This window comes from Pyxicephalus adspersus, chromosome 5 (genome assembly GCF_032062135.1).
Source record: "Pyxicephalus adspersus chromosome 5, UCB_Pads_2.0, whole genome shotgun sequence".
Taxonomy (NCBI): domain Eukaryota; kingdom Metazoa; phylum Chordata; class Amphibia; order Anura; family Pyxicephalidae; genus Pyxicephalus; species Pyxicephalus adspersus.
The window spans coordinates 36,890,943-36,908,411 of record NC_092862.1 but is presented as its reverse complement, the minus strand read 5'-3'; the positions used below and the strand labels follow the sequence as shown (position 1 = coordinate 36,908,411).

The window sequence follows — 17,469 nt, the reverse complement described above, 5'->3', positions numbered from 1 at the left end:
GTTCAGCATTCTAAGGTTTTACTGCAGTTGTAAACTAAGTATGTCAATCTGTTTCAGCTATTTATTGTTAAATTAGTTTCAGAAGCTTCAGTTGTTCTGTGAATTTTCTATCTGTAAAGCTGAACTAAATCCTAACATAATAAAAAAAAAAAAATTGCGACCAGGCAAGTCCTTTATTGCACAAGGGACAGGTGATATCCATTTTGCAATAGAATAACCTTGCCTGCCTGGTCAAAATTTTTATAAATACACTCGCCTGTCTTGCTACCGTCATGGGTGCCGCCATGTTCTTCTGTTCCTCTTCGAGACTATCTTTATTGGCTGAACTGGGTTCTTTGCATTCATCCAAGTAAGTTTAGAAACATCCAAGTAAGGATGTTTTCCTAATTGCAAAAGGGACATTGCCTCTCCCTGCTATAATAAAGTTCCTGTCTGATCACAAATTTTCAAAGAGGAACTATAGTTCCGCATTTAAGGAAACTTGCTTAAATGATTGCCTTTTCTTCTTTTGGCCATTATTGGTTACATATAAAGAATGATTTTGAGACTTTTTTTCAAATCTAATGCAGACCATTTTCAGTTGCTCACATCACTCAAGATAACATACCTAGCAAAAACAGCCTTCCTAGTTCCAGCAGCACCAATAGGCTGACCTATAGTAACATTAATCAGTCACTCAGGTTACAGCTTGCGGCAGTTGATGACTGACTCCTCGCCTTAAAATGGTGCATTACAAACTGCAGGAACGGATGAAAGCAAATGGAAGAAATTCTGCAGAGACAAGACAATAAATAGCCAAAATAGGAAAGTAACCTTTATTTCAAAAGAGCACAAAAGTTATATAGTAAAAGCTCAGACTTGTATAGTAAATCTGATTTTTCTCACTGATGCTGTAAAACTAAAATACCATTGCTTCTGCTAAATCATGGTCTGAATGAGGGTTACCAATAAATGGATATGTTGGTTTCTTCAGAACAGTTGGAATGTAACTATTTCCCAACTTGATGACCTCATTGTCTTGTAAATGACAGTTTCCCATGATGCGTTCTTTTAAAGGTTATAATTTGGAACTGTAGAATTCTCCAGACTTTGGATTCTTTCGGAAAGCTAAGAGTAGGAGTGTAATTTAAGCTCACCTTACATTGGCATACATTTTATGAATTTTGATGAATGGTTCACAAACTGCCGTACTATGGGCAGCTGTCATGTACCCTAGTAACTTGCAATCTTTGCTATAAAAAACAGTCAGTGCTGAAACTGCTTTTAGACTTAGAGGAACTAAACTCAAAAGTGCCTAAAACAAAAAAAAAAAAATTTTTAAGAGGGTGTTGCACTTAAAAAAAACCTAAATAAACAGAATTTTTATCTTACATAAAAGGGTTGCCTACCCTTTTAGGTAAAGTGAAATTTCTGAGTTTAGGTACGCTTTAAGTGGGTGGTTTCTTGTTGTCCTGAAGCCAAACTCAGCACTCCATAACTTTTTAGGTTTGTTGCCTACTTTATAGGTTTAGGTGAATGGACTGCAACAGATTTCTATTATGTAGGTGCTCCGGGTTTAGGGAGTGTTGATTAAGTGCTGATATGACATGACTGTGCCTTGATCAAGCTTTGGGTTTGCCAAATACATCCATTTAAGAATCTTCTGAGACCATTCAGAATTTGTTGACAAGTGCAGTTGTCAGAAAGTGTTAGGACCACAATTGCGGTGTCTGGTATAAATACTGAAATCACGAACCCGTGCATACATGTTATAAATGAAAGTCATTAATCTTTATCTCTGTATTATTCCTTGTTGGCGACTGAAACCAATCAAGCCAATGCATTATTAGGACAAATCATGTAGCTAGCATTTTCAGAAAAAATGCCCATCAATGGCAGCCTTTGTGATTCCCCTTTGACAAACTACATATAAGACTAATGTGCCCTTTTATCTTTTGACCTGTTTTGTCCTAAACTGTCCACCCCAGTCATATCCAGGGTGGATCATGCTGCATTACAGTTTTTTTTACAGCCTATAAAGACTAAAGCTGCGTACACACTTCCAATTTTTATCGTTGGAAATGAACGACGAACGATCGATTGGTCAAAAATCATTCGTAAAAAAAGTAACCAACGACGCCGACGAACGAGAATAGTCGCTGGAAATGAACGACCGGACTGGCGGATCGGATTGGACGACGATCGTTTACCATCTATCGTGTGTACGGTCGTTCATTGATCGTCCATGGTCTGAGCATGCGTGATGAACGAACGTTCGTTCACTTCCTGTCGTGCACGTCACTTCCTGTATCGCTCAAACGATCGCATCTATTGTGTGTACAATATCTGCGAACAATCGTGTCGTTATCTGCATGTACAGGATCGGTGCTATACGATCGTTCGCCGATATCGTGCAGGATCGTTCGTTTACCAACGATAATTATTGGAAGTGTGTACGTAGCTTTATGAAAGTTGTCTTTTGGAAAAACAGGTGCATTTGTGGTGTCAGCAGGATATTTAGGCAGGTTTGTTCAGCAAGGAAAAGTTAAGTATTACCAGTTCTTTTTCGTTTAGCTGTCTGTAACCTTTTTCTTTAGTGACAATTCCCAACTACTAGCCTTACTTTCAGTATACCTTTCCAGTGTCCCATTACACTTCCCAGTTATCAATGCAGTACTAACACCGGCTAAATAGCCTAATAAAATCCTATATTGAGTGCATTGCCCGCTGGGAAGGAAAAGACGTTTGCTTGTATTCCAAAATCATTTTTAGAACAGGAATATATCAGGGCTGCAAAGGACTCATGAGTGATAAAGTGCATCAGACTGATGCAGCCCACCTTCCAGTTCTTTCATGCACAACTCTTAGGGGCTGATAAGCCAAATCATCCTTTACTTTCATTTTTCTCCAGCAACAAGGTGATCCCAACAGAATTTCCACATTTACCTTACTCAGCAATTATCAGCAAGTCTTGTTTAGCGGGGATAGGAACTTTAGTGCTATATTGCACAAGCAGATCCGTCTGATCCTATAGATATACATGTAATTATTTTGATCAGCCCTGGTGGACTGATGAACGGCCAAGTGGGCAAACTGCTGTACTCTTTCTATAAGGGAGAGCACTGCCGGGTGTTGCATGCTTGTTCTCCTCCCTCCCCTCTCTATAGAACAGAACTGCACTGTGTGTATGGCACTCATTTATTCTTTTGTCACTGTTCTCAGTCACAAGACTGTTTTCAGCATCAGAAATCTGACCAGTACAGGGTGACTCGTGTGAGCACTCACTTGGTGCTAGACTCTCTGGACCATCAGCCAATTTCACCACTTACACAATTTTATGGGATTTCGAATTTCTACATTTTGTCATTTTGAAACATTTGTTTTCACTTGCTTTGGTTAACAATCAGATTATATACAGATTGTCTAGAAACTGATTTTTGTCGCTGTGGGGTTATATTGGAGCAGTTTCAATGTTTGGCACTGACTGCTCTTGTGGCTTAAAAAGAAGAGCATTTTCCCACTGGGGATATTGAATTTTAGTCTTTACCCTAAGTGTTGCCTGTGAAACACAGGGGGAATAAGCTGTGACCATGGGAAACACAATGTATGTGCACATCTGTTTTTATGTAAGGGAAGCTGGGATTGCTGATGTTTCTCAGACTTAAACATGTGGTTTGTAGAATTTACTTGTTTAAACGCCCCATTATGCCCTATATGTTTCTGCACATTTGGTGCACAATGTCTTCTAATTTGATTTATTTGGGTAGGAGGAGTGATGATGTAATAATTGGTTACAAGTATTTGCAGTGCTCTCTTTCATATTGTGTAGCTAGAAAGATAGGAAGGCTAGTTTACTAAAGGATTTGAGAATGTTCACAACAAATTGTGTTGATACACTTGAATTATCCAGTCACGGGTTTAAGTGAACAGGGATTTTCTTTTGTCACGGTTTGATAATTGAAGTGAATCGTCACACATTTTGTGGTGTAAACATTCCTAAATCTTTTTGTAAATCGGCCTTATTTCCTCTTTCTTCTCTGCAAAGCCTAGTTTCTTTTGACCATTCGAGATCTTTTTCTGGTTTAATGATCACTGCCAACCTTTCTTCAGTGTGAACATAAATGGGAAAAGTGGAGTTGCCTATATTAGGTGATCAATGATCTGACTACAATGAACTGAAATATGATGGTCCAAACCTTAAAGAATAGTCACTCAATCACTTTTACGCATAGACTCCTAAATGATGTTGGTGGGAAATTTTTATAGATGTCGGTACTGTTTCCCAGAAATAAGGCTTCCACTTGGGTTCTAAGTATCTAAAGCTTTGAATCCACCAGAACCAGTATGCCTTTTTCTGAAAAGATCATTGGCATATGGATAGTCTTAGGTTATCCATGTTCTTAACTCAGGGCATCAGAATGCCGCCGCACATTAGTAGTTGTGGCCAATTATTTTGTTTATGGAAAGGGGAATGTTGGTATTTGTTTGCCATGCATTTGAACAATTTATTTCATTACTTCCCTACATCAGAAGTTTAATTAATGATCTGTTTTTTTTTTTTTTGTTTTTTTTTAAATCAGTAGCCTTCGCCATACATTTTCCTGTTTGAATGACAAAAGTTGAACAGAATAATTATCCTGGTATGTGGTTGTTAATTAACAAAGACCTTTTTCTTTTTTTGTCACAACATGGTTTAGTCATCAACAAGTCTAGGCAATCACCAGGAAAGTGTAGCGAAAACCATTGATCACAATCTGGTAATAAATGGATTGCATGCTAAAGCCATATGATCACCATTTCATCAGTGTAGTCTTATATGGCTTCTTCATTTCTGATCCTTCCCAAATTGGCAGCATCAAAAGCAGCCTTCTGAAGCCTTTAGGCACTTTGCATCCCGATTCTAAATTTATTTTGTATGAAGCTGAATGAAAATAAGGACAATGCATTTAATTTCCTTCTGTGAACTGTGTCATAGCAGATCAGAATAAAATTGGAATTGTCACTTCACTAAGTGAAGTTCAGCTTCCACAGTGGCTGATATCTCGATTTGGTTAGCCCTGCTGTTTTATTTCTTCTTTATGTGAGATCGAGTAATTTAGCAGCTGTAATGTATTCAGGAAGTGTTGAATATTTCCTAATCCCACAACATAAGATGATCATACTGCGCTACATTTTGTGGGATTAGTTAACTATTTTGATACAATTTTTGTAAGCGTAGGTATTTGTGTGTTTTATTTACTTGGTGTTCACAGGTTTTCTAAAGTGAGGGAATTTAGCAAGGACCTTAATCAAATATATTTTTATGGCGAGTGACCCCGCTGTGATAGCAGTGGCATGGTGAGGCTGTTATAGATTCAGAGAGGGTGAACACAGCCACTTTCACAGCCAAGATGAAATGAACAAAATTAATGGCGCATGAACAACAGAAAATACAACCCTAGTAAAGGGGATGTGATTACCAGCCCTGCACATTTTAGGGCAATTGCTTCTTTTGATAATTTGAGGTTATTTGGGCATCTAACAAAGTATATGTAAACTTAAAAGTTTGAAACACTTGTTCCATTAAAAATGGATTGCAGTTTCTGTACTGGTGGAAACATATTGTATTCTACTCATGTGATGTAAATATTATGTAAAATATACTCAGTACATACACATGTAGGAATTGCATTAACAACGATACATTTCGTTGAACAGCAGTTACAACGGGAGAAAAAGTTATGTGCCACTGAGATTCCCCTCTAAAGGCCAATCTACAGCACCATATAATAACGTTTTTAGGAAATGTGTTGCAGCTTTAAAATTCGTGTGTGGTCAATTAAAAGGATGATAATATTTTCTGCAATATGCCCATGTCTTGTTATTCACAATTAACAGTTTTGTTGACTCGCTCAGAAGTCCCATAGAAAGTGATTTTACGTTTTTAAGGCACATGATCCTTTCTTGATGAAGATGCGGTTCTAAAGCGTGTTTTTATGCTGTAAATCTTTATGATAGGAAAACAAAGATGCTGTATCAACAAATGTGTCTCCACCTCATAATCCATCATGAAGGTAACCAGAGTGACTCATGATATTTTTCGTTTCAATTAGCATAGTGTTTAAGACTGCTGAAGGTCATGGCATGGATTTGCTTAGCATCTGAAATGACTAACCGTATTAAACTGTGAGGATAATGCCATATTCAACTTGTGTCCTGAGCTCTTTTTTTGGCTGTGTGAATTTTCTTCCTAATCGTTTTTTTTTCCTTTCTGCATTTTAATATTAGAATAAATATTTATTTGTATTTTTTTTTTTCAGCTGCCTGAACACTGAAAAAAAGCATAGGAAGAGGCCGTAGTATCTGTAACCATCTGTTGTAAAGTTATGACATACGAGGGCTTATAAGCTATTGCCACACTCCATTGACTGGAACTGTTTATTTTTAGGTAAGCTTGCGCTTCCTTTATCATTTTTTACTTTTAATAATTTGTTTCTGAGTAAGTTGCAAGAGTTGCGTAACTGTCTTTAGCTTGTCTGCTACGCAGCAAGCAGATTTCCCATTCAAACTAGGCTTTTGCAATTTTTGTTTAATTATTTTATAGGTGTACAAATCTTCTAGGTGTAATATAGGTAGCTGACACGTGCACACCTGGGGAGAGCATTCTAATCTTCCTGTACTTTGGCAAGCATGACAGACCCCCAAAAATGTTCTTTGTTGTACCTGCCCAGCGAAAATCACTCACTGTAGTGCTGAAAATATGGTGACTTCCATTTAAAAAAAAATAAAAATAAATATTATGTGATGATGTGAACAGAGTGCAGTACTGCTGTATCTTGTATCCACCAATACAGAGACGAGCAGCAGCTATTCTACACTTTGTAAGTAGAGAGAGGTGGTGACAATGTTGCCATGTGGTCTGTGGCACGGGCAGAAATGGAAGTACAATCCGACTTGCTAAATTATTGAAGTTTCATACCTGCACTACTTGAAGTATGTTTGTTGTCTTACCTCTGCTTCCTCTGAGCCGCCATCTCAACCACCATCATCCCCTTCTAGTTTAGCTTTTAGAACAAAACATGATACTTGTCAGCCTATTTGTTAAGGTACACAGTGGGAACACTATAGGAAAACTATTTGCCAGTGCCACCTCTTAAGCTCTTTGGTGATAAGCTTAGCCCTCTTACACCAAACAATTTGGACACCCACTGTTCTAGAGTCTCCAACTTCTGCAGCCCTGGTTTAAAAGGGAAGGGTGAGGGGCTAAGCCAGATTCTTTAATTCATTAATTCTACTTTTGTTAAGGTAGGGTTACATGTTATTTTGCCTAGATACTTAGTTTCCAAAAATGTAAAGTTAGTAACACCAGAGTTCCTTTTAGTCTTCCAGTGCATAATTATTTTCTGCAATGACAGATTCTTTCTGGATAAGCAAGTTGAAACACTCATAAGATGAGCATCACAAGGATACTAGTGAGCCACTAGCTAGATATCTGTGTTCTAGGGTCACATACCACAGGCTTAATAACTGCTCTAGCCCTTTTACCTTTTGGCAAGATTTTCTATTTCTAGAACATACACTGTGTATGGATAAAAATATTTGTGCTTTCAATTGGCTTTTAGTTGGAAATAAAGCTGAGCGAAGCAACTCAAAGTTTGTATATTAAAATTGTATATTCTTTGTGTTAGCAAGCATAAACTTTTAAGTAGCATGGACGGTGTTTTATGGGAAAAGATGAGTTTAGTTTACAACACTAAGATATTTCACATTATTTCCCAGATTTTTTGGATAATCTCTTACTCTTCGGTCACAAAAGGCCCATTGTTGAAGTTTAACATTCTTCCAGTTTGTTTAGGCTGAATGATAGGAGATATAAATGCTACAATTATTATACTACCAGATGTTCTCTATGGAGTGGCACAGCTGATAAAATTTGCTATGCTTGGATTACAGATATGTGGAGGCAAAATATATGGCAAATAAAACAAATTTACTTGAGCAATTTGGTTTGGAAATGTTTTATTTTTATGGGAGTTTTCTATTTCCTGAGGAGTCCAAATATGTTTCTATTCTGAATACCTTTACAAGTTAACCGCAGAGAGTTTGTGCCTTCTATACTAACACAAAAACTATTTATCTGCTTTTACTCATCCTCTGTCTGTGGGGGCTCGAACATGGACGTGACGAGATAAGCGTGTCCAATTCCTGCTTAATTGCCTGTTGAGGACTTACAAATGGCAAAGTTCTGAATATGAAGGAGCTCTCACGGAGTTAAAATCCTGTTTTTGGACTCCAGCTGAAAAGTTTTAGCAGCCTGTCGATTCACTCTAAAATCTCTGTGTGACATATGAGACTGTTAATACTAGAAGGGAAGTATTTGGGAGAGGAAAGGGTCCGTTCATTTATCTGGTGATGACAGTGAAATGCTGGTGTTTCACTCCGTTCACATGAGCTCATGTTTTAGTATTTGAGGGTGATAAGGAGGATGAAGGTCTTATTACAAAAGAATCTCCCCCTAAAGCTACAAATTACCCTTCACATTCCTATGGGAATCCTTCATACCTGCCTGAAGACAAGCAAATTTCTAAATGTGCTCTCCCCAAGGTAAGCAATAGTTATTGGACACCACAAAGGAGCATTATAAAATATTGTATCTTATTATATTTGCTGTATGTGGTTATATCTGCAATGGCGGGATTCAGTATAAATTCCTTTAAGTTTTACAGGCCATAATAATAATTTTTCTTCAATTATGGGCAAGCCAAAATTTCAAAAATTAGAAGGGTTTGAGACAAATCATAAAGCACATATTCATTGCAGCTCAGCAAAATTTGACAGCTGGTGATCAGGCAGGTAGGAAAAGTTATTGCAATAGGGAGATCACCTGTCCTTATCTGCAATAAACAGCTGTCCTATTGCCAATTTTAGCTTTAAAAAAAGTTTACTTTAAAATTGCCACTTTGGTAATGTCTGTTTAAATCTACATGTCTATACTTTGCCTATACTTCCCCCCTAAATATTGAAGATCTGTAGCCTGGAGGGTGATTTGTTAATGTCTGTCTTTGTCTAGGTTTGTGGTTGTGTCACACAGACTGCTTTTCAGCCATTGCTTTTGTTTTTCAGGATTATTCGTCAAGCTGATTATCTGCTTATATAGTAAACAGCTTTTAAAAATCATGTCTTAACGCTGTGACAAGACAGAGAAAAATATTTTATTTTTAGTTTAGTAGCTGTTCAGTATCAGATTTTTCTTGCTGATTCAGGCTGGTGTTGTAGGCAGGGACGTCATCCCTTACAATGCAAGGATACAGAGGGCCCACCCAAAACCTGGATCGTGGAGAGGGCAGACGAATATGCTGAGCACAAGGGACGAAGGGGTTAGGCACGTGAAAGTACTATTTGCATCCCTCTAGATATAAACAAGCTTTTATCTTTGCAGTGTGGGGTAGCCCTGGTACAAGGGAACCTGGAGTTCAGATTTAATGTCTGCTTTCTTCTAAACTACAAGCTCCATTTGTTACAGAACAGTCAATGGATTTACTGAACACGTAGCTGATATTTTTTTCTTTTGTTTCTCCACAATGCATTATCAGTGCCAAACATAATAATCGGATACTATTCTAAGTTGGCACTGCAAAGTTAAAGCACCAGCAGTTCTATTCTTAATACATAACCAGATTATTGGATAAGAGCATACATTGGCACAGGGAGTATGATTGTATTTACTTCTGTTTGGCATCAGATTCCATGCATTAACTGCATCAGATTCCATGCATTAACTGCATCAGATTCCATGCATTAACTGCATTACCACTTTGTCCATGGTCACTTGTATTATCTTATTTTAGTTTGCTGTATCACAGTGTGATTTATGTAAAGTATTTTCAAATCCACATAAGACATCTGGTAGTTTTTTGAGAAAAAAATGTTCTGCTTTTATCTTCATTTTACTACACCAGTTGTGCGTGCGGAAAGTAATCTTTACCCCTGTTCTCAAAATTCCTAATAGAAATCACCTGTTTTTCTAATGTTGTACTTTTCTCCTGTGGTGGCCATTTGTGGCCCCATTATAAACATTGCCTGTGTCAGTTGAAGAGTGAATAGTTTTCCAAAAGATTGAGAACTTCTTTTTAGTATTGTGAGCATGGATTTTCTACCATGTTGACAAATGTAATGCGGAACAAGGAATGGAGACTGGAACAAAGTGTGTCGTGCATTGCTTTGTCTTCTGATGCGGATTATATCTATACCTACTTCAAAGACTCATTCAACATGCACTAAACCGTTGTATGGGTGTGAGACGAAGCTAGGATTGTGTAAGTATAGTCAAAACACTGCTTACAGAAGGGGAAAAACAGAAAAATGGTCAGTGCAGGACTGGGAAAAAATGCAAAAAACAACCAAAGTTTACTGCTTAATAGCCCTGGAACAAACTACTACTACTGTAAATCAGGCATGTCCATATCACAATAAACAGTATACAGTGGAACCTCGGTTAACCGGCACCCACCCAAGTGTAGTTTCCCAAGTTGAGCACTAGACCTGAATGGGGAGACTTGTCCCCTTTCACCTGTAGTGCTGAATGGCTCAGAGAAGGGAAACTCTAATGACACTTAAACCGTCATCAGGGTTTCCCTTTCCTCAGCCAATCATGGAGAAGAGCAATCGGTGGAGCTCTGCTCTTCTCTCCTGACAGCTCTGCTCCCCTGATTGCTCCTGCAGCCCTAGTGGAGCTCAGGTAAGTGTTCTTGGATGCAGAACACATGTCACAGCTCTGCTAGAGCTGCAGGAGCAATCAAAAAAGCGGAGCTGTCGGGTGTCAGTTTTCTGAGTTCCGTATAACCGGGGTTCTACTGTACACATTTGTTTAAAAATTTGCATTTTGCTGTTTTAGCTCCATAAAGGCAATCTCGTTGTTTCCAAAACCTGGCAGATAACTTATATCTTGGACAGTCAAAGCCATTGCATGGAGTGATTTACTAAATGAGAAAATGAGCCAATCCTTTTGTTATCTGTGAAGTATCAGAAGTCACTGGTCACTGGTGGTTTTCGGTGCTTACTCATCTTGTGTAAAGATGGACATATATGTCTACCCTCTGTCATTCTCAGGAAGATATCCTTCCCCTTTTGGAGGATCAAATCCTTTTATGTAGTGCCAGCATGTCTTCCAAGTTCTTTATGTAATTTAATGAAAAATATATGTATAAATTTACTGAATCTGGAATATTTCCTACTTCAAGCTAAAACTTTTTAACCAATAATCTTAGATTTTGGTTTTGTAAACTGCATTGTTAAGATAAGGGATTCTTTTTTTCTAAATGTTAATGTTGTATTTTTTTCATCACTTTGGTTTCATAAAGTTTGCATTCCGTGTAGAAAAATGTAAATGTAAATTGTCCTACAGCTCCATATGAAGACGCTTCCAGTCTGTATAATAGTTAACCTCCTGAAAAACACACAGCGCTCCTTATACTCCATGAACATCTATTCATATGTAAAATGCCATTGCCTGGAATAAATACAAAGACATGATTGAGGCAGTAATCAGGAACAAAGAATTTGTCATGAAAGCTAAACTAGGATAAAAAAATTTGTTTAATTTTGCTTTTACTTGGAACCAGCATAGGTACCTAACTCTGTCTTCACAGCACCCATCCTTGATTTAGGCATGTACACACTTAAGACTTGTCGTTGGAAATGATCATTCACGCTCCTTTCCAACGGCAAGACTGAAAGATGCATGAATGAGCACTGTACATACAGCACCATTCTGCTCTATGGGGAGGGGAGGGGGTAGAATGAGTGAGCAGCACCCCACTACGCTCTCATAGATTTGCCAGGACAAATCCGTAAATGACATTGGACGGCCACGGTACACATGCCAGATTCTCGTCCAATGCCAAGCCTGAAGTGATAATCAGATGAGAATCATCTGCCTTAGGTTCTGTTCACAATAACATGTTATTATGCGCTAGTATGTGATGCAGTGCTATTTTTTCTGAATTGTACCTTACACCTTGTTGACAGGTGTACGTAATAAATAGTACACAGTGTTAGAAATAAGTAATGCCTTCACCTCTTTTGGTGTGCTACAAATGAACAGGCTGCCTTAATGCAACATAAGGCGTAGAGAAATCCACACGCTGCAGTGGCCCCATCAATGAACCTGTTTTTTGGATTTCTTACCCACCCTTACTGATCTGTTCCACAACAGAAATCTTTTTATTCATAAAAACAAAAGCAGTATATTTTTGCAATGCATGCTTATTTTCCAATGTTTAAGCCCTAAACCCCACAAGTAGAAAAGAATACCTGTTGATTCTGGCAGAAATGTACTTGGCTACTAATTTCCAGACAACGCAATTCCTTTACTAACTGAATTTGTGAGTAATGATGTCAGCCATGCCATCATGAATGCAAAATACCTACCTTTGCTCATCTGCACAACGTAGACTGGTGGTGGTGGAGTGTAATAAAGGAAGAACTGGGAATGGCGGATGACACTACTCTGAACTTCATTACAGCAGGGGCATTGCGTTGTTGGCTTAAATGAAAAGTTACGAACACACTAGATGTGTGGATCAAAAGATAATTTTTTTGCACTTGCAGCATTATTAAAGTTCCAAAATCTGTTGAAATGTGTTTGTGTGTTTGAAATGTCTTATGCAATAACCTCCAGTGAAGACCCAAGCTCTGACTGAGAGCATCTTTCTGTGAGAATGATATCCTCCAGATCTGCTGCTGGAGGCTGATGGGGGAAACTTCCTCAGTCTGCCCTACCCCATTGATCACATGTAGAATTTTGGCAAGACACAAGGTAAAGTTAATCGTGGAGGTGAATTATGTGAGACTACAATAGCGGGTGTGACTCTGAGAGATCTGTCTGTGCTGTCAGCCCAGAAAAGTTTGGCAACAATAAAAGGTTTTTTGGGCACCTATGGAACAGGTATACCATAGTATGTCTGTCTGTATGTATTGGACCAAAAGTTCATGTTTAGGGTTTATGTACACTTTAACCTTCATTACTCTTGGGCTGCAGATTCTTAAAATTCCTAAAGTTTTGCTTGTGCCGCAGAAACAAATGATGGCAAGTTTCTGTTGACTGCAGCTACCCAAGCTCTTTCTACCAATGAACTTTGCACTTCGCAGATACACATCACCACTATTTAAATTTGAAGCCTTGACTGTGTGTGCTCATGCAAGAGTGTTTAGCAAACTATTCAGGGCAAGGTAACAGGTTTGCACCTCCCCAGCCTTCACTTACCTTTCCTTAACTTCTCCTTGTACTCCTAGGTGTGGAGGAGTAGGTAACGGTGTGATGGTGGTGGACCATTCAGGTAACTGAATGAAGTGGAAATATTTATGATAAGGAAGAGTATTTTGCTGGGGAGAAGATAAAGTAATTGATCCATTTATTACAGAGCTTCCTACCCCTGAATAAACAATAGTCGAAAGCTAAAAACAAACTAATGAACATAAAAATAAAGGTAGAAGAAATACCAGGTCCCTGGCATCTACTGGTGTCAATGACGTCATTAAGGCTCTGAGCTGGCTCCTGGGAAAGCTGAGTGCGTAAACCCATGAAAATGTGGTCCTGCAAAGTGCAACAATGTTGTTTTTTTTTTTTTTTTTTTTTTTTTTTTTTTTTACATGAGCAGAAATAGTTACAACCAATATATAAAAATAGAAGTACTTAGCTCATTGGAGACTCATGTACAGTTTATCATTTACATACCTTATGCAATACCACACTTTCTTAAACAGTAATTTTCATTGTGAGGCTTCTTAAAAGAAGCATTTGCAGACATCCATATATCACTTGGCTTTGTATCTTGCTGCTAACCTAAATGAATTAATAATGAATTATCGTCTATTTATGCATGTGGTATTGCCATTCAGACTCCTCTAGAAGAAGTGTCTATATTATGATCAATTATCTTCCCTATACCAGTAAGAGTTGGATGTCTAATGTTTGCTAATGATCTTTCCTAGAAGAGGCTGGCAGTGACATGACTCCCCGCCAGAGTCTGGGGAAACCGCTAATAACAGCCATTTGGACAGCCAACTTTCACCAAGTCTATGGAAACCCTACCAGTGAACTTGTCTTATTTGCTGTGTTACTCATGACATTGAAAATAGTTTTGTTCTGCTTGTTAGATGAATGCAAAAAAGAAGAACCTGTTGAGAATTTTGGAAATGTTCTGGGTTTATAGAAGAAGTAATCTAGGTCTCCGAAGTCTGTAGGTGACAATTGTTTATAGCCCTATTGCAGCCTGTTCTCACCTGTGTTTTACAACATCAAGCTCATAAATGGATTAAAGTGGAGCTTTTTACAGGTGTACTTTACAATTTATTATTTAAAGTCATAGAAGTTGTTGCTGTAATATAAAATGTTTATAGGACTCCTATTGAAGTTTTGTCAATGGTATTACTGTTTTTTTGTCTGACCCTTATGAAGGTATATCTAATTTCATGTTACACTTTAAGCAATACACGGGCCTTGGGGTTTATTAGTTAGCTATAGTCAGAAAAAAAATATATGCATTTATCAAAATTATGGCTGTTCACAATTTCAAAACTTACCTTATCAGCCAAGGTGATAATTACGTAGCGAGTCGTACTGTAAAAAGCGATTGAGGTCGGAATATGACCATGATGTCAAAAATGTTAAATGCTGTTAAATTAAGTGGAAGGAAGCATTTATTGGAAGAAAAATCATTTTATAGGAGTATATCAAGCTGATGGTGGCAGCAGCAAAAAAAAAAAAAAAACTTTTGTGAAGTGTGCAGAAGAAAGGTGTCCACTATATAGAAAGTCGGTGTTGTACTAAAAGCAACATCCTTTAAAATGTGTTCACAGGGATCATGCTCATATAACACTTGCATATTTCATTTCCTTATGAATTTTGTATCATTGTTGTTGGAGATCCCAGTACTGCTCTCAAGGGGCAACATGAGTAGAAAAAAAAAAAAAAGATTCTGAGTATTCGTATACTATGTGTGGATATATGAGGAGCGACAGTGTTGTAAAATGACCTTATTGTTTTTTTCAGTTCAATCCATATCTTAAATAAAATGCACATAAATCTTATCTGGATAACATATAATTTGCTATATCACTCTGTATTTTAACACTCCAAATATATATTTTTTCATTAAATACTTCTAACTATATGTATATATCTTTAGTGCTGTTTATCCACTCTGCCCTTTTTTTAGTAATTTCTTGTCTCCATTTCCGTCATCGGCTCCACATCATTCTTTAGCCAGGCTTCCTGATTGTGACAACAGTGAACTGTGCAATGTATGTGACAGGGTGACAACACAGGAGTCCAGTTGGAAGACAGTTTTCAGATAACAAAAGGTGCTGAACCGTAGAAGATAAAGACTTTAAAAGGGCATCTGCCTGGAATTAATTACAGCTAGACTAGACCAGAGTCCATGCAACAATGCTCCTCTTAAAGAATTGCAGTTTTGTCGTATGCATGAATATGTTATGTACACTTATCACACACATCTGTTGTTATTATATGCGCTTGTTGGGCATCCCATTCCAAAACGATGGATGTTAATATGCCCCTCTTTGCAGCTGTTATGCCCTTTACCTATGTTGGAAGGGTGAGAAGACCTGGCAGCTGTCATATCAGTTAATCCCAATGGTTTTCTGGGCTGGGTTAGGTACTGGGCTCTGTGCTAACTATTTCTGTTTATACCAACCTTCTGAAATCATGTCTTTATAGAGCTTTTGTTGTTCAGTGGGTCAAAGTCATGCTAGAACAGAAAAAGGCCCTACCTAAATTGTAACCCCAAAGTTTAGAAGCTCTCAGTTTTCTGAGATGTCTTTGTATGTACACTATGCCTTATGCAAAATATAACAATTCAATAAATAGTAGGGATGTCCACTGCTTTTGGTCCAATAGATGTGATGGTTAGGTGTTCAACAAACTTTTGGCCATTTGGGCATATCGCTACAAATCTTGCAGTAGGGTTATATGACAAATGTGTAATGTTTTTTGGCCTGGTATACTTTGATGTGGTCACAGGTTTGCCTTATCAGTAAAAAAGCTGGAACAAATTTCTTCCGTTAATGCTATTGTTAAGTTAAACTAGAACATAGTTCTCCCCAGAAGGTTTTGTCTGGTTGCTCCCCCCGGCTGCCATGCCTCCCCCGCCCACCATCCGCAGCACTAATGCTCTGCATGGGTCTCAGTGAGGCTGCTCTGTGCTAAGCTGTCATCCAGAGGATTGCTGGTGAGAGGTGGGTGGGAGCTCAGCTCTAAATGTATACCTACCTGTCACAAATCTATTACTGTCAAAAAACGTTACCCTGTCTGCTTCTCTATTTGAACCCCAATTTCTCTAGAGCGGCAGGGTGTATGAAACCGGAATATAGGTGTAAATGGGGGACACCTTTGGCTAACTCCCCTTATAATTTCAATACTATAGCATCATTTGAATATAAAAAAAAAACTCTGCCCATTAAAATGTGCTACCCTGTTAGACATTACTGCCTACTTCTAACACTTGAACTCCAATTTCTCTGAAATGGGGGGTGTAAGAAAACAAAAACGTGTTGGGAACATCTGTGTCTACCGTCCCCTCAATTTCATCACTATGGCATCATTAGAACATAAACTCTGCCCACTAAAACAAAATAGGGTTCAGGTACTGGAAGGGTACAGTCATGTGTAACAGGGAGGTGTGTTTTGATGGACAACATTTTTTTTATGTTGTAATGCTGTCATGGTGATGGGGTAGGGGTGTTAGCCACAAGTGTCCCCCACTTGCACCTTTAGTTTTGTTTCCCTGCACCTCTTTGTTCCTAGAGAAATTGGGATTCAAGGTAGAGAAGCAGACAGGGCAGCATAGTATGACAGTTATAATTTTGTGAAAGGTAGGTAAAAATTTAGGTGCCCTACCCTAATGCTTCTTACTATGTAAGTGGTCCTGGGGGTCCATCATTTGCATTTTCAATCTTGGACTCTTAAACAAATACTGTTTTGAAACAGCAACCCCAATGTTCAAGTGTCACAAGTTTTAAACTTGTGACCCCTATTTCTTAAAATTCTTACTAGTAGCTATGAGGGTACCGTGTACCCTAAAACTTTTCACATTATTACGACCAACGATTTGGTTTTTGGATTTTAGGAGATCTGAAGGTTTGAACACGAGTTGTTAGGCTGCAGAATATGACCAGAAGGTTTGTCTTCTGCTGAAGACATCATTACACACTGGATGTTCATGGATGACTTTTTTGGTTTTCATGGGCAGTGATGAGAGGGGGACACTGGCTGTCCTGCCCTCATCTGCTATCACATGCATGATGCTAATAAAGTATCACCATACTTTTAACATTATATAAAAGAGTGACTTTCCCTTTTATATAATGAAAAAATGTGTTTTTTGTTTTTCCAAACACTCTCTCCCCTTCCGTCTTTACTGCCATTGTAGAGGGGGAAATCTGCAGCCTCCTGGGATAATTGTGTTGCATATAACAAGAGGCCGTGGGCTG

General features: G+C 38.2%; 1 protein-coding gene across 8 annotated transcripts in view; it reads left to right on the top strand.

Moving 5' to 3' along the window:
* Positions 1–17,469, top strand: part of FAM110B (family with sequence similarity 110 member B) — a 102,629-nt gene that overhangs the window by 28,616 nt on the left and 56,544 nt on the right. For 6 of the 8 annotated variants that reach the window (XM_072411169.1, XM_072411160.1, XM_072411161.1 and 3 more), the window contains one exon: positions 6,279–6,406. The exons of the other annotated variants lie outside the window; for them this stretch is intronic. The gene's annotated coding sequence lies outside the window, so the exon portion shown is untranslated. The remainder of the gene's footprint in view (positions 1–6,278; positions 6,407–17,469) is intronic. 8 annotated transcript variants of the gene reach the window in all.